Source organism: Caloenas nicobarica, chromosome 6 (assembly GCF_036013445.1).
Source record: "Caloenas nicobarica isolate bCalNic1 chromosome 6, bCalNic1.hap1, whole genome shotgun sequence".
Classification (NCBI taxonomy): Eukaryota; Metazoa; Chordata; class Aves; order Columbiformes; family Columbidae; genus Caloenas; species Caloenas nicobarica.
This window is the reverse complement of record NC_088250.1, coordinates 20,644,236-20,666,391: the sequence shown is the minus strand read 5'-3', so window position 1 is coordinate 20,666,391 and position 22,156 is coordinate 20,644,236. Positions and strand designations below refer to the sequence as shown.

General features: G+C 39.8%; 1 long non-coding RNA gene across 1 annotated transcript; it reads left to right on the top strand.

Moving 5' to 3' along the window:
- The first annotated feature begins 6 nt into the window (after positions 1-6).
- LOC135990384 (uncharacterized) lies at positions 7-2,418 on the top strand. Its single transcript, XR_010606406.1, has 3 exons — positions 7-97; positions 223-1,816; positions 2,188-2,418. It is a non-coding gene; the product is annotated as an uncharacterized LOC135990384 (long non-coding RNA).
- Positions 2,419-22,156: the final 19,738 nt, after the last annotated feature.

The following is a 22,156-nucleotide window of genomic DNA, read 5'->3' as shown; positions in this document are numbered from 1 at the left end:
GGAGCGGAGCCCGTACGCGGCGCTGCCCGGGCCGGGGCCGCACCATCGGCACCCCCCGGCGTGGGACTGCGCGGGGCGAGCCCAGCCCGCGGCGGCGGTGAGTACGGGCGGCAACAGCGGGGCTGAGCGGGGCGCTGCCCACCGCCGCCTAGGTGCGTGGGTTTTGGCAGCTTTTCTGGCGGGGTTCTGCAGGATTTCAAGTGTTTTTCTTTCCCCGAACAGGACTGCGTGGTCGTAGAAACTCGGGGGGGGGACCCAAGAGAAGCTGTTGTCCGGAAGAAGAAGGTGTCGCTCACCGGCTGTAACCTGCCTGGCTGCAAAGCATCAGCTCCCAGCAGATGGGCTGGTGCTCCGCAGGATCCATGTGGCAGGCCCCACCACCTCTCACCTGCCTCTCCCCGCAGGCCGAGGCTCCAAGCTGAGCACCAGCCCTGACCTGTACATCTTTCCAAACGTAATTCTCTGCCTTGAGTTTAGACTAAAGTGCAGACATAGCAAAATTTAAACCAAGTTGTCGGGTTTTCCTTTCTTAAAAGTAACATAGCCTTCGCTGAGAATGTGAGGCACATGGCAAAGTCCGTTATGGGACAAAGCCTTTTAATTTATGGGTGCAACTTAAGTATGACAATTACTTTGATTACTTAAAAAAATACCACGGTTTGCAGATATATTGCATGCTGCATATATAAATAAGTATTTTCATCACCCAGGTATGGTGCTCATTTTGTGGTTGCTGTGTGGAGACATCCTGGCCATCTACTAACCTACTTTCCCCTTTGTCTGAGAATGGCAGGAGTAGATCGCTGGTGTGTGGTTGGATCTGTGCACAACACAGATATTACCAATTCTATCTTTTCCTTTTAAAGTGACATCTGTCAAATTATCCAAGATCTTCACCTCCCACAAGTATACAGCATAGCTGCAAGTTTCTTAGCAATTTGGTATTAACTTGGAGTAAAAATTAGTATGTTTATTCGCTAAAACAGTCTGTTCCAGGACATATATTTAGTAATAGCTATACTTTTTTTTTTGGCCGAGAGAAGTGATCCGATACTTCAACCAAGACTTACTGGCTTTTAAGGACTTGATCCTACAGAAGACTTCTCAGACTTTACCTTAGCAAACTACACCAGGAAATTGCAAGTACTTAGGCATGAAGTAAAACAGTGCTAGTTCACTCTGACTGCAATATTAATAGTTAGCAGCTGGCATAGAAACTTCTTGCAAGATTAAAAACAAAACATACTCACAATCCCACAATCCATATGATAGCATAAGTCAATGTGTACCTCATTTCCTGATGAGCATATTCTGCTGCAGCATGCCGGTTTTAAAATCTGCCAAGAAAGAAGCAATAATTTAAAGAAATTCGGTCTCTTTGGTTATACTCATTTGCAACCACTTAATACAAACCCTTGCTACCCTTAGAAAAACATGTGAAAAAGCATTATTTTGCCACTTTTGCTTACAAACTGTTGCCCGCAAGTTATTCCCCTGATATGGTTGGGATTCCTTATTTAAATAAAGCACCACGCACTTTGACTAGGGGAACGGGGTATGAAGAGGAAGATCCCATTCATTACTTCTTCTATCAGACATGCAGTTTGTTACGAAAATTCTGAGATGTCTTTTAAACTGTCATAAATTAACACTACGAAAAATAATCAGATCTTTGGAATACCTTGTCATGTGTTAGAAGGCACCTCAGCACGGGACCAGGAGTGAGTGGGCAGATACTGCAGGACTCCCCACCAGAGCACTCACTAAACACAGCACCTGTTGCTTGGCAGAAATGGGTACCTGCTGCAAAATACAGGTTGGGGTCTATTTTCCTAATATAGCAGAGCTATATCTCTTGGGTTTGGGAGCTGTTGATGTAGATTGAAAACAGAGTGTGAATCATATAATCTCCAGATGAGACAACCTATATAACTTTAAAAATACATGGAGCTGGTATATTTCATCTCTATAGTTCATAGAAAATCTATTTTCCTAATGTGTTAGAGCTGACACTGCTTTTAAGGTATCCCTTTATTTGTAAAGCCACATCGCTTCAGTGTTACCAGTTTAATAGTCTCACAGCAGCAGAGAAGAACATCTTCATTAATACCTTTTAGAAATTTCCAAACATATTCTAAAAGACTTCCCTTATTAGATAGCATCATAAAGGTACATAATGCTTTTCAGAGTCACCGGCAATGCCCTGCCTTCATTTGCAATAAAACTTTATGATCCAGTGGCCAGACGGATAACCTCTCCCTCACAGTGGTGAGCAGTCAGCTCTGTCACCCACCCAAAATGTTAAAAACTACATGCAACTCAAATAGTACTGAATATTAATCTTTTTTTAAAAAATATATAATAAATATTAAATCTTTGTCTTCTGGTTTTCAGGGCTAGAATAGTCTGCTATCAAGGCTTCCCATGTAAACACTGCATATCATCAACATCAGGCATAACTTGAGGTCGTAGATATGGGGAAATTCCCTTTCAGTGGAATTGCATTGGATAATAATGAAGAAGGTGCCACATACCTACCTACAAGGAAAAGCTTCACTCCAGGCAAAGCCCAAGCAAGCTCATTTCGTTTTTCTAACTGTAAGGAAGAGAACCTCAAAATCCAGATCAGAATAGAGAGGAGTGAAATGTGTATGTGCTATTTTTCTCGTGGGAATGTGTCAAATGAAAGTTAGCAAAGGTTTATCACAGTAGGAACCCTCAAATCAAGGACACTTGAACAGAAAAGCATAACGAAATTTCATTATTCCAAAAATCAAAAAGCCAAACAAAAATCCTGAAAAACTTAAAAAAATGTGAGAGCTTTCTACGTTGCCACTGGAATTATTTGTGCAAGAAACTTTTATCGCAGTAATTTCACAATCTACCCCAAAATCTTTACAAAGTAAGATACGTTAACCGGAATATAGCAAAGGAAAGGGCTTAAAAGAATTGATGGGCTGCATAGTGAAAATAAGGAAGACTACAGCAGAAGTGAGTTTCTGGAGACATCTGTATTGCATTGATAAAGATAACCGTGCACTCAGGTCAAATGTCAATTTCAAAACTTTTTCATACGTCCTTTATAGAACAAAAAGACATCATTTCAAACATTACATGTGGTAAAATCCAGAGTTTATCCCAGGTCTTCTTGTGGAAGAATATGCTACAATTGTGGGACCAGTTACAGAGAGATTATCGTTTCTTCCCTATTCTGAGACCTTCACAGGCACAAAATACATTTTGGTGCCCTCATGAAAAAGATGTACTCTATTAACATCAAATAATACATGTTCTTAATAACTGGGTATGTCTTATGTCTCTTTTTCCCACCAAGATAAATTTTATATTCACTGGCTTAGGTTTCATGCAAGCAACAGATACTCCAATACCAGCAAGTGGTGACTGATCAGGTCAGGCAACTGATTATATGAATAATGTATGTTTATGCATAGGTTCTAAATAAGACCCCTTTTAATTATGTCAATAGTTAGAAGGAAGGCCTCAAATTCATTCGACAATCAGAAGCAGCAGAGGTAGAAGAGGAACTTGACTTAGCAGGCTTGTACTTCTCAGAATGAAAGAGTTTTCAGAATTATGATAAATGACAACATCCCTGGAAAAGTATTAAACTACATGCTTCCCAACTTAAATCAGTCTCTGTCAGCTACAGATCAGGGCAATGTCAGGAATCAGAGATCATTAGGGACTTTTCCTTGGATTCTTTTGGTACCTATTTCCTTTACTTGCTTCTTTTGATGAAGAGTTCTAAAACACGACCCACAATGGTGTTACAGTTCTTTTTACCTTTTCATATATTTAATCAGAAGCATTTAATATGTAGCCTTCTTCCATTTTCTTCAACTTGGAATTAGTTACCTCGTTTGACAGCCAGTAAAGCAACCCAGCCTTGTTTCTACCCTTTTCTCAAACAAGCAGTTATCTTCTGTAAGCAATATTCAAGTAATTTGATTTAGAATCATAGAATTGTTTAGGTTGGAAAATACCTTCATCAAGTCCTACCAAAAACCTAACACTGCCATGTCCCTAAGCATGACCTCTACACATCTTTTAAACACCTTCAGAGATGGTGACGCCACCACTTCCCTGGGCAGCCTGTTCCACTGCCTCACAACCCTTTCCATGAAGAAATTTTTCCTCATATCCAATCTAAACCTCTCATGGCACAACCTGAGGCCATTGCCTGTTGTCCTATCGCTTGTTACCCAGGAGAAGAGACCAAAACCCACCTCACCACAACCTCCTTTCAGGTAGTTGTAGACAGTGACAAAGTCTCCCCTGAGCCTCCTTTTCTCCAGGCTAAACAACCCCAGTTCCCTCAGCTGCTCCCTGTAAGATTTGTGCTCTAGGGCCTTCGCCAGCTTCGTTGTTCTTCTTTGACACACTCCACCACCTCAATGTCTTTCCTGTAGTGAGGGGCCCAAAACTGAACACAAGATTCAAGGTGGGGCCTCTCCAGTGCAGAGTACAGGGGACAATCACTTCTCTAGTCCTGCTGGCCACACTTTTCTTGACACAAGCCAGGATGCTGTTGGCCTTCTTGGCCACCTGGGCCCATCAGTTATTTGTAATGCCAGTGAAACTGAGGTTTTGTTTGTTAAAAAGGCTTTGAATTCTTTGTTAGTTCTGTGTCATCCCGGCACTTTGGATAAGAGATCTGCAGTGGTATTTTTTTAAAGCATAAGCTGTTACAGTATGCCATGCTGTGTATTTGCCAGTATGTATGAATTTTATACATAGATATATGTATACACACATGTACACATGCACTCACCTATCCCATATATAGAAGGTCACTCACCCTGTAACTATGCCAGCACCAGCGGCCAATCTGATTTAACTATCTAGTAGAAAAATATTCTTTTAACGAAATAGACATACTGGTACAGCAGCTTGAGTAGAAAATGCCTAAATTATTTCATCATCAAAATGATGTATTTATGACATTTCTAGGTTAGATGGAATGTAGTATGCTGGGAAAACATAACTTGGGAGAAGAAAATATTGTCTTGTCTTGGTGAATGCTGGAAGGTTGTAGCTCAAACACCGTCCTTCCATCTCCTGACAAAGCTGAGCATGTGTGGACCCTCCCTGTATCAGACCAATGTGCTCCTGGCCAGTATGGGCTGGAATGACAGGTAGAATCTTCCAGTCTGTGTCCCATAGCTCGGAAGGTTTAAAATGCAGTTTTGGCACCAGCACAAGGTAAAATGCCAAGTGACTGTGCCAGCATGTGCAGACCAACTCAGACTGGAACCGCTTCTGCACCTGATTCTCACATGGCATTTCTATTTATGACCAAATAGGAATATTGCAATTGTACTAACATTAATTTTTAAGTTTAGTTAAAGTTTTCTAAAACTGATTTAGAGCAATAATATTTTTATAGGAAAAAGTTATTTAGATCTTGATTAAATCAATTTTGAGGCTCACTGAATTAGAGCTGTCTCCCTGAGCCACATACTGTACTACATGCTTTATAATTTTTTTAATATAGCACTTGCTAGCAACTCTGAGTTGCAAGGTAACACATACATAAATAATATACTAGCAAAAATATCTTCTCCAAATATATCAGCATATCAAGAAGCAGAGAAGCCAAAATGAAAAAAAAAATTGTATCACGTTAAGCCTACATTCAAGAAACAGACACAAACACCACGTAAGCACAGATCTATTTTTATCGTCCATGTAATTGTCATAAACTGCATTTATCATACGTTTGATATCATCATCGGTCAGATCCAGTGATCCACCTCTGCTATGATTATTTGTACTGCAAATCTGCAAGAAGCCTGCAAACAGCTTTCCTTCAAACCAAACACAAAAATTAAATGTGTCTTTTTTACCATAGAAATGTTCCTCTCGACTCCAGTCTCCCTGCTCTAGCTACTAAGATTATTAGCTGCATTCCAGTCAGAATCAAGGACAGTTTTACAATCTCTTCTTATGTGTGTCATTTTAATAAAAAATAATTCGGTTTTAAATGTTCCCTGATGAAGAAATGAAAAAACCCAACCTGATGGATGCTGTGTTCACTTTTTTCCCCCCCCACCTGTCTGTTTTCATGTTGTTCTATTGCTTTTCTTCCCGTGTCCCTTGCAATCTACTTGTCTGCTATTCCCTGCAATTTTTTCTTACACTCAGACTATTCCTTTTATAATGCTGCTCTCAGGTAAACAGGCCCCTCTTATCCGTCAGGCTTCTTCTCCATCTTTTTTTAAGCTCATGCTTTTCCACACATCTTTCATACTTCCGTCTCACTCTTTACACCTTCTATCTTCTTTCCTGAAGTATCTGTCTTGCCTAGAGCTTATTTTGTTGCCTTTGATTTTAAGCCATTAGAGACAGACAGTGTTTGCAGAGAGCCATGTCTGTATGTGGTTCCTAATAGCAATGGGGCATGTCTTGATGCTTTTTTTCAGGGAAAAGTAATACCAGTTTAGGCCTGCTGTGGTTTGTTTGCTTGTTCGTTTGTTGTTGTTGTTTTTAATTGTTGAATAAAGCCTTCAAATTTTGGCCAAATAACATCAACGCTAAGCCTGACAGATGATGAAATATTAAAGTGACAGTATTATAATTTACAGATTCCCCGCCTCTGATCCCTTCCAGCTCCAGCTGAGCTGGTCTAGAACTTCACAAAGCCCCCTGTGGTGGCAACAGGGGAGTTGCTTTGCCCCATCTGACCTGACACCCACCTAGTCCAGTGTCCTGTCCAGGCACCTTGTATTCCTCCAAGAAAATGACAATAGCCCCATAGTCAACAGATTTGGGACTACCTGTCCTTCTCACCCACCACCCTGCCACAAACGCACAAGGTCCTGGAAAATAGCAGTACGGGAGACAAGCTGGCCAGCAGATTCCCGAAGGGTACTGAGAAGAACCTATGATTTCAGACAGTTGAGGAGATAAGAGAGGAAAGGCTCTTAAGCATATTATTTAGTTTATCAGTTAATAGTTCCTGATTAGGCCAAAGGTGGAAGGTATACATATAAAACTGATCACAAAACAATAAAATTAATGATGCCAAAGAAAGCATGGAGGGGTAGAAAAAGAATGGGCTTCCAAAAGCAGATTTTAATTGGCTTAAGGACTGAATGGGTGGGTAGATCTTTTGGAAGAAATTCAGAAGGAAACAGGAGCATAGGAGAGCTGACAGTTAACTGAGAGAAGTGTATTAAAGGCACAACAGCAGACTACCCTGATGCAAAGAAAGCACTGAAAGAGAGCAGCAAGGCTTCATCAGAAGCTATTTAACTAAAGAACAAGCAGCAATCACACGAAAATGTGGAAACATGAACAGATGACTGAAAGCATGTTCAAAAGAATAGCACACACATGGGGAACAAATCAGGGAGGCTAAGAGGCAAAACGAATTAAACTAGGGAAGGACCTAAACACCATTAAAAGGTTACACACACACGCACACATGAAATAACCGAGACAAAGGAAGGTTCAGATCCAAAATCTAACAAGAAAGATAGGAAATAATGTGATACAGAGAAGACTAAAATATTCAATGGTCTTTTTTGCCTAATGTGTCTACAAAAACCTTAACATCAGATATGCACAGCAATTAATTTTAACGAAGGTCAAGAAACACAGAGCAGAATAGGGAGGGAATGAGATAAGTGATATTAAGACGTGCCAGGTTCCAATCTTGCTGACTGAAAAGTGTAGTTCAGAAAGCAGTGGATAAAGCTTGGCTGCCTGTAGCCTTGTGTCTCCTGTTTGGATTAGCCCAGAGCAAAAGCTCTGACTGAAATTTATGTCAGGAATATTCATAACATTCTCCCACAAGTTGTCGAATGCCTGATATCATGGTTTCATTTGCACTGATTTCCTTGTTGCCATGGAGGACTCTCTATTTACCTGCTCCTTTTCACAAAAACTGTAAAGATGTGGTACCTTTGAGACCACCACCACTCAGACCAGTTGGGTTGGGAAGTGAGCAACAAGTTCAAGAGGCATGGTGTGGTCTCACTGGTCATACAGTGTGATCATATAAATTGTGTTTCCATAGGAAAATATGCTAAAAAACACCCTGGAACACTTAAAAAGATAAAATAATATCCACGTGATATTCTGGGGGGGTTTTGTAGGTGTTTGTGGTTTTGTTTTTTTGAGAATTTGTGAAGTTTGAGAGAGAGCCTAGAAGACTAGAAAGGATTAAAACACTGCCTGTCTTAGGAATTAGAGTTCAATTGACCTAACTTTCATACATACTTCATCCATCTCTGAGGGCTACTATCATAGGTTACTAGGCTGTTAGTGTATAGGCGTGAACAATATGATAGAAAACAATTAAGCAATAAGACATGAAAATGTAATCTTAGGATCATTATTGTGTCAAAACTCTCTAATTTCCTCCTTAGAAAGGGCAACAGGTCTACTGAATAAGAAAGAAGCAGTAAAAGTGATATCTGCACTTTAACAAAGCTTTTAGCTGTGTCCTCTCTAATTTTGCCTGCAATACAAAAAATGGTGTACATGAAACCAAGTACAAGTTGACACATAAGTAGTTAAAATATTTATCCCAATCAGTATTTATCAACCATTTCCTGACAAAGCAGGATGGCACTGCAGTAACATCCTTCAGGGATTTTGCATCGGTCCTATTCTGTTCAATTTTTCATTGAATGGGTTGAATAATAGAACAGGGAGTAAACTTGTAAAATTTGCAAAAAAATCTAGAAGGGGGTTGCAAACTCATAGGAAAGCCGATCAGAATTCAAAATATCTAGATAACATGAGAAACAGTATAACTGCAACAAGCTCCTACTATATACAGAGAAACTAAGCACTACCCATGACAAAAAGAAAATGCAGTAGATCAATACAATATGATGATGCTTTAACAAGGCAACAGGATTGCAGAAGGGGATAGGAAGGTTTGAGTGGATTTTAAACTAAGTATGAGTCAACAACACGACGATGTTGCAGAAGGGCATTTCTCATTCCAGGAATTGTGCCGTATGTGAGATGCAGGACCTAATTATTCTGCAATCTTCAGTGCCGCAGAGGCCTCAGCTGGAGCATTCTGTGCGATTTTGGGCAATGCACTCCAAGAACAATTTCAACAATTTGGATGGATTTTAAATAAAATCAACAAGAATCATAAGTTATTTTGAAAATATGACTTACAAGGAAAGGTTGAAGGAATGGGGCTTGGCTTCCTCAGAAAAAGACGACTGTGGGGAAAACACATATTTTAAAAGGCAGCATATAGAGAGCCATGATCAACAGTTCTTTGTACCCACTTAGATTATCACAAGTAATTGCTTAATTTGCAGCAGAGTACACTAGATGAAAAAAAATGAAACAACAACAACAAAAATCCTTTCCACGTTATGTCTAGATTAGATGGAATAGGTTTATGGAGGTTGTGGAATCCCCTTCATTTGTGGTTTTTAACAGCAGCCTACACAAACATCTGTCAGGGATGACCTAGTTACCCATTTCCCGCCTCAGAACAGGCATGGACTGGATGACCTTTTAACGTCTTTTTCTGTTCCTCTCCTTTTTTTTCCCCTGTAATGATTTCAGTACTAGAGAACCTGTTTCCTTTAATTTGGCTGCTATAGGTTAGGCAGTACAACTGCTGTAAGCAGCCAAGGCCTTAGTAAAATAAAACAAACCTCCATGTAAAATAAGAAATAATTCAGAAAATGAAAAAATAAAGACACAGACTTTAGCAATTTTAAAACATAAACATGAAAAAAAAAGAAACAGATAAATAAACCCGATTTTTATAATAGCAAATACTATTAACATTTTTTTCACCAGCTTGCATGTATATATCTTTGCAAAAGCTTCATTGAATACTCACTATATTCTGTTAATGATAGAGTTGACTGTCATATTAAGTGACATGATCAACCACATTGCAAAAATCATAGTGCTGTTTTAAATTTAACTCAAAAAATTTTCTTGATTAATTACATTATTTATTAAAATACAGTTCTATTGTCCAAAACATCTATTTTATAACCATTAAGATATCAAATTGAGCTTTTGAATTCTTTTAAAATAGGTAGTAAAGGGTAATTTGATTGTAATTCTTATTTTTAATCTGGGTTTATTTAAAAAGAAAAATTAGCTATGGTTTTCAAGAAGAAACAAAAGTGATAATGAAATACAGAAAAACAACTCGCAGAAAAACTGTGAATGAAGCTCGGTCAGTACCTCAGAGTTACGATGGTATCGTAAACCACATGAGAGCTTTTCTCCCATGCTTAAGATGCTGTTATCAGAAACCTTCTGTGTTTATCCACAGTAGCGTGAGGTATCACCGTTACCAGTACTTAGATAATAATCAAGCTATGCACACACACAGAGCTATAGTTACAGTTGATTTGATGACACTTTCATCCTGAGAGCTAATGCAAACCCTTTTAAAGAAACACAAGTATTGTGTGTTCAAGTCTTCATGACTACTATTAGACTTCTAGATGACTTCCAAGAGTTCATTGTAAAAGATATATATTTCTTTTTCCATTTTTCATAACTACCAAGAAGGCCTCTTCCAGAATAGCATCTAAAAATATTTATTTAAGATTACTTTCCTAGAAGTCTACAATGTTTTCAGACCAAGCTTGTAGTTTACAAAACATACATAGCATAGGATGGTTTTCATGTGTTCCAACCAACCAATCAACAAAATAATCCAATTCCTACTACTGGCCTGCAGTGGGATAAAAGGAAACATGTTGGTAAACCACAGACATCTGGCTCAAAATATGGGATGTGTGGCCAAAGGCCATAACATATTCCATATTACCAAGATCACCACCAAAAATCTGATCAACCTTTCCAAAACAGTGTGAATTATCAGAACTACACTAAATGGTAATTTATTCAAGATCAATGTAATTCTTATGTTTGGCTCTGCTGTTTCTGTAGACAGGCGTGTTTAATTCTGTGCGTGTTTCCCAGATGCTGCTAGGTGAAAATTACCTGAGAAGGAATGTACTGAAGTAGCAAGACAAGAAAGCAAAATGCCCATTACTCCAGTTGGTATATGACTCTCATAAGGTGACTGAGGAGATTAGCTTTAATTTCCAGATGTAACACACAACTGCATGCCAGATTTTTACAATGCAGAAATGTGAGCGGGAGGACATTGTGGGAACACTGACACACACCAATGGGTTCCTTTTCATTTTCTGGATTGGATTTTTGACTGTCCTACATGCCAAAATGTAGCCCTTTCTCCCCCTTCCCAACTTTGTTTAAAGCACACAGACGAGATATGGACTATATAATGTAAGAATAAGTGTAACTGTTTGGGAAATATTGAGGAGAAATTACAATGGTTGTGCCTGTAAAAATAAGTTCATATGCACACAAAACCCCAAATGTATACTACCAACTGTGCAGTTTCTACCTACAAAGTGAAAATTTGTGCCTATAAATACATGTTTTTGCGGGTATGTAGAATTGCTTCCTTTTAAACTCAAATTGAAATTGAATGTTAGGCCTCCCCATCTTTCCACTGCATACAGAATGAATGGCATCATAAGGGAATTTGTATCTCATCTCTTTTTTTTCCACTAAATTGTATTCACAGACTGTTCCAAGCAGCTGTTCCTCTATTTCATCAGCAAGAACCATAGGATAGAGTCGACAAGATTATACTGCTTTCCTTTGGCCCCTTCAGAGAAGCAGAGGAAAAGTAGAGGAGAGGTAAGAATGCAATATGTAAGTGCATAGGAAACCACAAAATTCCCACAGTCCTGAAACTCAGACCTTAGTTATAGGCAAAACCCCACAAATTGCTATTCGATGTGTTAATTGAAATCTAGCTTTCCACATGGTCCCCTTTTCTTCTTAACACAAGGGACACTAGCTGCTCTTGACAAAGAAAAAAATTAAATGCCTGTCATATAGCTTTGCCTTGCTTACTTCAAGAACAAAGGCTTAAGACAGACATTGAAAAAGCATCCAAGAGATTAGATAAACAAATAAAAATGCTTATGTATGTGTATATGTGCATATGATGATAATTCCTAGACATCTTTCCCTCTCCTCTTGCTGCAACACAGACAAAAGATGGTGTCAAGCCTGTTAGGCCTCCTCCCTTTCTCTTCTGCTGCAGCTTTCAGTAGGCACAATGCTTATTAGTACCACAACGAACAAGGATTTTGTAGTTCAAGTCAATCAAATCTTCTGGGGCAAAATCTATGGCTAAATTTTAAAAAAAAAAAAAAAAGTCATAAGTTAAAGACTCAAACGGCAAACCAACCCAGAAAGTAACAGCAGATATTAAAACATGCCATGGGCTGCAGAGATGACACTGACTCTTATCTGCACCTAATCAAAGAGCCTCAAAGATCAAACCAGACACATTCATCACTTGCTTGTAATTTCCTCTATGGCAGTCCAGCAGTGTTTAATAGAGGTATTAACAAAGGCAGGATTTTTTTTTTTGTATTTTTCATCCCTTGTTTCAGTATCAAGCACTGGTGGTTTTTAGTAGTGGATCTGCAGCCCAGTAGCAATCAGTACACTAGAGCAGTCTTCATTATGGTCAGGCAATATTAGCTTTGCAGATTTTTCTAGAAGGCAGAAGAGGTTTTTTTGCTGCACTCTCTCATTAGCTTCCTAATTCCCCAGTGAATATTAAGAGGGTTGGATTAATCATTCTTGCCAATTTTAGTAGGAAGCAGTTACTGTCCACTAATAATAAATATTTATATTTGCAGTTGTTTTCTCTGTTATGTTACATCTTGACCCATAGCTGTTCTTTTCACAAACAATCCATATTTGTTGCATATTTGTAAAAGTAAGTATCAGTATGCAGATACTGTAGCATATTTTGAGGATGTCCTGCTGCTGCCTGGATACATGTGCAATTTAAGTCCTCCATTATGACCTTATTTTGAGATTTCCTCTATTTCCCATCTATGTTATATTTCAATCTCCCTTTTTTAGATTGTCTCCAATTTGTTGGCCCCATTCTTGTAATGAAGTGTCTCTAACTGAATGCTTTCAGTCTGGTTTGACAGATGTATGACAGGATGAATCTAGTATCACAGTTCCGTATATTAAAGATCAAAACTGCATCCTCCACAACATTGATTAAGGGACAGCTTGAATCCATAAGACATTTCAGGACATACTGCTAAAGATATTGCCTTTGAGAACAGGAAAATTGAATCTATTGCATATTGTATAAAAAGCTAAATACTGGAGATACTCAGCACATAGCCTGAAACGCGCTGGCATGAAATGAGGCAATTAAGTGGTCTCACTGTGCCAAGCTGAATACCTCAGGATGGTGACATCTAATACCACAATGCAGAACTTTGCTGTCTTGAGTAAAACTTTCAGTACTTTCAGACTCTAAAAGGAATCTGTCACCTCACACTACTATACTACTTCTTTCTGGTTTTGTATACATCCATTTTTTTCACTTCATTTTTTGGAAATTATTCAATAAAATCCTTGTCTTCCCTTCTTAAGTCCTCTCTACTGTGTGTACACACCCCTTCAAGAGTTTTCCTATTTGCAATCAAGAAAGCTCAAGCTTCTTAGGGACGATCACTGCAAAGAAATTCTGGGGCCAGCTTTAGTATGAGTCTTGTTTTACCACTTACAGTGACAGAAGAATTCCGTAACATAGACAACAGCCGCTGCTGAGCTTAAGGCTACAAGGCACCACTTGATCTGAGAGTCAGCTGATTTTAAGTGTGCAATCAAATACAGGCAGAGAAAAACTGACTGATGTGTCAGAGCCTCCTTAATTTGGAGGAAGATATTACACAGTGCACTGAAGTACCCATTATAGCTGCTATTGCTGCATATATGTATAAGCTCAGCAGAAGGTGATCTCCATCGCTCTGGCAGGAGGCACCCAGCCACTATTCAGAGAAAGAACAAGTGCTTCCTTCCATGTCATTAATCGAGCTGAGAGAAGCAATCAGAAGTACAAAGCAGAGATCCAATTTCACAGGGAGAGGCTGAATTAAATTTTGGAGTACTCTGACAAGTATCCGGGGAGCTGCAGGAAACTGTTACGCAATATAATTTTACCTACAGGATTCATTCTCGTGCAAACACATCAAGGAGTTATTTTCTTAGTTGACATCTAAAAACCCCTATAAAAAAAGAGTATGTTAGTCTTACCTGGAAGATATGGGGCAGTGGTCTTTCACATTGTAGGCAACATACTGGCCAAAGACCCTCTGTAATGTAGCTGATGTCCACAGCACACTACCTACTGAACAGTGGGTCAATTGAGAGTCCTTTTCCTTTCTTCATGAGGTGCAAGATACCTCCCAGAAATGTGTGCATGACAATATCTGCTTTACAAAAGGTAAGACCTGAGGATAGGAAGCTAATACAGAACCAAACAGAACCAAAAAAGAGAGCTGAAAAAATAAACAGTGCCGTGAACGGCTTTAAAAACTTAATTATAAACTGTGTGCTTTATTAATAAAAATCAAAAAAAGCTTTACCACATCTGACATTCTTTGATGAGTTTAAAAAAAATACAAAAACCAAATGCTAGCCACAGTTCCACAAAGAACCCCAACTCATCCTGAGTCTACCTCATTCAGGTATGAAGAAAATAATCACAGAATCATAGAATGATTTGGGTTAGAAGGGACCTTAAAGCTAGTTCCAGCCCCACTGCCATGGGCAGGGACACCTTCCACCAGACCAGGTTGCTCAAAGCCCCATCCAGCCTGGCCTTGAACACTCCAGGGATGGGCATCCACAGCTCGCCTGGGCAGCCTGTTCCAGTGCCTCACCACCCTCATGGGGAAGAATTTCTTCCTTATATCTAATCTGAACCTGCCCTCTTTCAGTTTAAAGCCATTACCCCTTGTCCTATCACTACATGCCCTTGTAAAAAGTCCCTCCCCAGCTTTCTTGTAGGCCCTCTTTAGGTACTGGAAGGTGCCAGAAGGTCTCCCCAGGGCTTTATCCCGTGGTACTCTGCCAAGCAGATCCCTGAAGAGGCCAAAGTCTGCTCTCCTGAAGTCCAGGGTAGCAAGCTTGTTGTGTGCCCTCCTTGCTGCCCTAAGGATCCTGAACTCCACCATTTCACGGTTACTGCATCCAAGGCTGCCCTTGGTCTTCACATTCCCCACCAGCCCCTTCCTGTTGGTGAGAACAAGGTCTAGCATAGGACTTCTTCTCGTTGGCTTCTCTATCACTTGAAGTTATCATCAATGCATTCCAGGAACCTCCTCGATTGTTTATGCCCTCCTGTGTTGTCCCTCCAACAGATATCAAGGCGACTGAAGTCCCTCCATGAGGACCATGGCTTGTGACCGTGAGGTTGCTCCTATCTGTCTATAGAGGGCCTCATCTGCTGAGCCTTCCTGGTCAGGTGGCCTGTAGCAGACCCACACTATAATGTCACCTGTCCCTGCCTTCCCTTTAATCCTGACCCATAAGCTCTTGGTCAGCTCCTCATCCATCCCCAGGTGGAGCTCCATGTACTCCAGCTGATCATTGACATAGAGGGCAACACCCCCCGCCTCCCATCTACCCTGCCTGCCCTTCCTAAAGAGCCTGTATCCTTCCATTCCAATACTCTGGTCATAGGAGCCATCCCACCACATCTCCGTGATGCCAATGAGATCACAGCCCTGCAGGCATGCACACATCTCTAACTCCTCTTGTTTATTCCCCATGCAACATGTGCTTGCACAGAGGCATTTGAGTTGGGACCCCGATGAAGCTGACTTACTGGCCGGAGTGACTGGAACTGCTTCTTGGTGCTCTCCTGCTGACCTGTCACCCTTCTCCAGGCCCTGGGCATCTGTAAAACCCAGAAAGCTGGTGACTAACATTAATACACTGTTCCACAGGATGCTTGCAGCAGCTATTATTGGCTATGGATGTCATTCGATGTTATCCTCTTTCTATGCTATTGCATTGATGATGTGCTGGCAGAGGCTGTATTTTATACATTAGCTTTCCTAGGAAAGCACAACTGCACCTTAGGGGTAAAATTGTGATCGTACTGAAGTCAGCGGCAAAGCTCTCATTGTTATAAATAGGGCTAGAATTTCACATTAGGAGTTATTGTATGGAGAGATGTACTAATCCTTTATTCCTCATCTGTCTCTCTAGGGAAAACTTATTCTTACTTTTGCAAAATCTTATATAAGACTCAATACTGACACATAAAAGAGCATATCTATCAGACCTGACCACTAAAAGACAATGCCTCTCATTTTCTGCCTTCCAAAGAGAGGCACCATTCCCATTCAACTGTCATAGAAACAACAGGGAAAGCGATGCCTGTCTCAGGTGATGGGATTCAGTCAAGGTCTAAGCAAAGGGAATGTAGTTTGTTATCAGATGTATCACGTGTATTTGTTATTCATGTACTTAATAATCAGCCCAAATATGTTTCAATGCCAACAAAACTTAACCTTAAAGCACTAAAATCAGTCGTAAGACTCATACAAACAACTCTGTATACAATTTGCATTTTATTCAGAGAAAATCCTACCCAATTTTCCTATCAGATAACTCCACTTCAGGCAGTAAGGGTAAGTGCCTAATGACACACAGGGCTCCTTCAGCTGCTTGCATGCTAACAACTAATATAATTGTGCCTTGCTTTTTATTTTAAATGGAGACTACCTGCTTCCCATAATAATGGTCCTTCGTTAGAGGACATATTCCATCATGATTAGCATGATACCTACCCAAGTTCCCAATGGGAGTTGTACTTTGGATAATAAATGTAACTTCTTTGTTCCATACAGATTTTGTGCCAGTTCTGTCTCCTTTTCACTTATTCTAGTCACTATTTTGATCTTCTTTTTGATGATAGTACCACAGTACACTCATAAATTCATATGCCAAGTTATTAAAAAGTAAAAAAAAAAATCCAAAGAAGTTATAAAATATCGTGTAAAACTTGTTCAAAATAAAATTTTTAGATCCTATGGGCGAAGGGATAATCCATGGCCAATTGGACATGCTCATTCATTTATAACATTATTTAGAAGCAATCAAAATAGCAGCAAGACATTTCTGCACATTGGTTTCTATTTTTTATGTATTTCTGTATTGTTTCCTAACTGCATTTCAGGCATGCGTAAAGCAATACAACTGCTATCTATGCAGTTCTAAGATTTTGTCTGTGTGTAGCTGGGAAGGAGCAAGTCGGCTTGCTTTGTTTTGGAATTTTAATTTTGTTTTACACTCACATGCACACAAATATGGGTACTTATGTCGGAGCACACAACATTAAAGAGATGTTCCTTTTGTGTAGCTTCTGAGACAGAGCTGAATCATTTCCAAAGAAAGCTCTGTTCTCACACAGTCAAGAGCTTTGCTACTACTGCAGAAATATCTGTTGTTCTAGATGACCCACGTTTTATTTCTGAGCTCTAGCAGATCCCTTAAATAGTCCAAATCTCATTCCTGTAGTGCCTAGAGAAAAGAGAGCAGGATACTGATGGTAATTTGTTATTCTTTGACATGATTATTCACCAGGATGGGACAATTTCTTACATAGCTTCATAACCAGTTGCAGTTAAGCAGCTGTACTGAACTCCAGGATTGCAGCCATGCCCATTTTGCTGATATGACAAATACAAAATATCCAGGTTGCCTGAGAATCCTCTGTTTACCTACAGCCTTAGTGGCCCTTGGTGATGATGGTTATCTTATCCACAGCTCTTGTTATCTGGTCCTGATGCTCAGCAATGGCAAACTGTTTACTGGATAGCTTCTTGGCATGGGATTCAACAATTTGAAAGAAGAGTCTACATAGGTTTTTTGGGGAAAAAAGGTATGATTGCTTGTTATAGAAGATTTCACTTTTCAGTACTGTCATTCCAAACTCTAGCCCTCCTACCTTCGTGTGATAAAGGGTAAGAGTAACCTTTTTGGCAAGGAATGCTGCAGGGCAGTGGAAGAAAAAAAGTCCATCTGGGGACCAGGATGCCAATAACTGAGGAGAGTACACATTCAGAATAACTCAGAGATCCCAGACTCTGGCTTAGAAGAGGAACTGACTGTTATTGCAAAGTTCCCAGAGCGTGAGTGCAGAGTTCACAAAGACATTAGCTTTTTCCTGTTTTCCAGGATCGGAACCAAACTACCACCCTGCCCTAATACAAGCAAGTAGTTATTGCTAGGAATAAACTCAGAAATGCTACTTACAGTCTGATGTGTCTAATACTGGGTATATTAAGGAGAATATTAAATCCCTAATCCCTGTGAGTGATAATGGGTATTTTTCCACAAAGTACTTCCCAAATGTAATTCACAAACTAGATTCATGTCTAATTTCAATGTGATATTGCTTTTGCATAAAAACCACAAACAAATTCCAAAACATTACAGGTCACAAACACCTTGTTAAATACTACATTGTCCATAAAGACTTCGTGCAAGGTCCCTGAGATACCTACACAAAAATGCTGAAACAGAAAGGGACTGAAATAGGTGTATTATATAGAGGTCCCACAGACACAGCAAGATTTCTCTTACACTTCTGATACAGTTTTTTGTCTGACCCCCCAGGTAAAACCTCTCATGACCACTATCTGCTGGAAGAAATTACTGTGAACACATACTGTATGTAGAGGGAAAAAATTATCTCAGACCACAGTCACTCCAACTCCACAGCTCCTTAAGACACTAATTTTCACAATATTTTTGTTTAGTAATATGAGCTTTGTTTCAAGTTTCTAGAATCAAAATGAAGGCAGGCTTGCTAACCACTCAAAGCACTTGCCCTCTTTTTAATTTCTCCTGGGAATGAAAAGTATATTCAGCTTTTCTTCTTTGGCACCACACTCTGCCCTCATAGAAGATTACTGAAACATGAATTTGCGATGGCTATTTCAAGCAGAAATATGTTCCTATGTATAGGAATGATGTTAATTCCTGTCACTCTGAACATCCAAGTGAGATTGTTGTTAAAGCTGGTTCTAAAGGACCAATGGAATTTGTGTCATTCAGTTCAATGACTTTCATCACCTCTATTAGACTAAACATAAATGTAATATAGTCAAGCCAGATTCCAAAGGTTTGTCTTTCATTTAGGCAAAGAACTGGAGACGCAAAAGCTGTGCAGCATTTACAGGAACCTAACCCAGATTCAATAAACCAATTGAACACAAGACGAACATCCTTTCTAAATGCAAATTATTCAGGTGTGATTTGAGTTGCTTAAAGGTTACTCTTCAGTTCCCTCTCTTTGTCTAATGAATGAGAACACAGAACAGCTTAGTTTCCTTTTTCAAAATTATTTGTATTAAGTCATCCTGCTGCTTCTATTACAGGCCTTTTCTGTAAGGAGCAGATACAGACTTTGGACTGCTTCTGTCCTGTGACTGCTGAACACCAACATAAATCTTTTACTAAAGCATTTCTGAGAAGAACGGAAAAACTAATTTTAAAATGTGAGTCTGACAATGCAGCAATGCACAGACATACTCAAGCTGCAGGATTTTCTCTTTCCTTTTCATTTTGCCAAAAGATTGTACGTTTTCCTATCTGAAAGACTAAAACCACAAGTATCAAGAAGGTCACAGAAACTGTAGCTCAAGAACACCTGATATTAAACTGATCAAATTGTCAAAAGATCTAGCTGAACAGGGGTGCACAATAGCTGCAGATCTGACTATAAAATTTCTTTATGATGAGATCTTGAGTGAAGTCGGTGGCAAAACTTTTGCTTGGGTCTTGTGGGTCAGAACAATGTTTGTTATATCAATTTTGAGCAAGTGTCTTAGGAATCATGGGAAAGAAAACTGTTATGTTATATATGTCATACTAGAGATGTTCTCTACAAGAGGGATTGTATTTGTGCATAAATTAAATGCTGCATAATAGTAGCCACTGACTAGGAAGGTGTTGTGGGTCCTCCATGGCATTGGCAAATTAATTAGAGAAATATGCAAGTATATTTTATGCACAAAATTTGCATTTTCCATGGAAATGTAGTTTCACCACAACTCATATAGCAGCATCTTCAGAATTAACAGGAATTACTGAAACTGCAGGGCCTTCAGACAAAGACTGAATGAAAATGGCATTTAATTCCACAAGAAAACAAAACCCAAGTGACTACTACCAGGAATTACTGCTACCTAACTAGGTATATCTCACTGTGTAAGACACAGAGGAGTCACTTCCACTGGAGAAAAGAAGCACTAGCAGTTTTGTGGATATAGAAAATATTTTGAATTTTCCATGTTTCTTTTCATACAAAGTTCAAATGAAATGTAGCAACTGGTCACATAATGTTAGATTTTAAGCTGGAATTGTGGCTATATTTTAGACAATCACTAAGTCAGATTTCATTTCTCTGTCTCATTTCAGCTGCATTCCGTATTTTTTTAATTGTAACAAGGTCTCATCAATTATGTATTAATGGCAGCACATATGAAGTAGCTACCATTTTGAATATTGTAGCTGTCAAATAGACAAATAGCAGTAAGAAGTCCAATCAAGAAAAACAGACACATTCTGTTTTTAATCCTGTGCAAAGATGGCACCCAAAATAAAGATAATTATAATAAAGACTGGTAATAAAGTCCCAAATCAATACCTTCAGCATATTATGCATAACTGAAAGCAGATAATAGAAAGTCCCAACAAAAACGGCTGGATAATATAACATTTACTGATTTTTCTTGTAGTGGAATGAAACCAGGACTTTCTTGCTTGCTTTCTATCTATCACAGGCAGCAGAAATGCACTTGTAGGTCACGTATTAGGCATTTATCTTCTGGAGCCCAGAGATCTTGACTCCATCTACATGCTGATGAGAAACTCCATGAGTTTAGCAGGCATTACAGAGCAACAGACAAGAAGCCTACGGCTTGGGGCAGGCTCATAACCGTACCTTTCAAGACAAGTGTCAGTGTAGTCCTCTGCTCTGGTTTGATCAGAAACAGATTCTTCCCATCATCCTGCTGTAATATTGTCGAGAAATCCCCTTTTGTTTTAAAGTCATCTGTCTTAGTCTTACACCAGTTGGAAGGAAACTGATAAAATTGGTTCTGAACTAGAAGCAAATAAAAAATACTCATTTCAAATTTTAACATAAGTTGCTAACTCGTTGTGGTTTTGTAACTCACACATGGCTGACTAACTTAAAACCTCAAACTTTGCATGTTTTAAGTTCTCACAGAAAATGGGGGCACAGTCTCATTTTGAAGCTCACATCTTATAGTAATGTAATGACTTTTTTTTTGACTAACCAGTCAGCTGCACATGAACTGCTGCTGTACAAAAGCACTGCAGGTTGGATGCAACAGCTACCACTTTGTCACTTAACATCGCTACGGGTTTTTTGCACCCTGCTAAGAAGTTCTGTTCCCAGCTATTTTACCTACAAAAAATAGCTCTTGAAACACACTGTGGGTACTCAGAATAAAAGTTTGATATGAAGTTTATAGAAAAAAAATCCCTATTTTCCCTCAAAACAGTCTTTCCTCTGCTGCTATCCACTTGCTAGATATCCTTCCCTTAATTAAAAAAATCACCAAGGGTTTTGCTTATCTGGACTGTAATCAATCTAAATAATGAAGGATTTAGAAACATAGAACCACAGAATAGTTTGAGTTGGAAGGGACCTTCAAAGGTCATCTAGTCCAACACCCCTGCCATGAGCAGGGACATCTTCAACCAGCTCAGGTTGCTCAGAGCCCCGTGCAGCCTGGCCTGGGATGTCTCCAGGGACGGGGCATCTGCCACCTCCCCGGGCAACCTGGGCCACTGTTTTACCCACCTCATCGTAAAAAATGTCTTCCTCATGCTTCACATCAAGCAGAGCCACGCACTGGCGCGCCCCTGGGCCGCACCTGCCTGCCAGAGCCATACCCGTCAGCCCTCACAGCTCATTCAAGGATGCGCTTTCCTGGAAGGCCATGGTCACTGGGTGGGGAGGCGGCACCTCCGCTGCACACACCCTGCAGCAGCAGATCTGCGCAGAGGACCAGGAGCGAGTCACGGCACCTCGGTGGCACCTGGAAGGTGCCACAGCCGAGGCCGGCCCTGGCAGAGAGGTGTGTGCGTTGAGCCAAACGGACATGGCTGTTAACCAGACAGAATTTCCCCCTGCCCGCCCCACATTTTCAGGTGGGGAAGCACTCAGGGAGCATTTCTTCAGCTAGGATCTATGCAGGCACAGAATGCTGTCAAA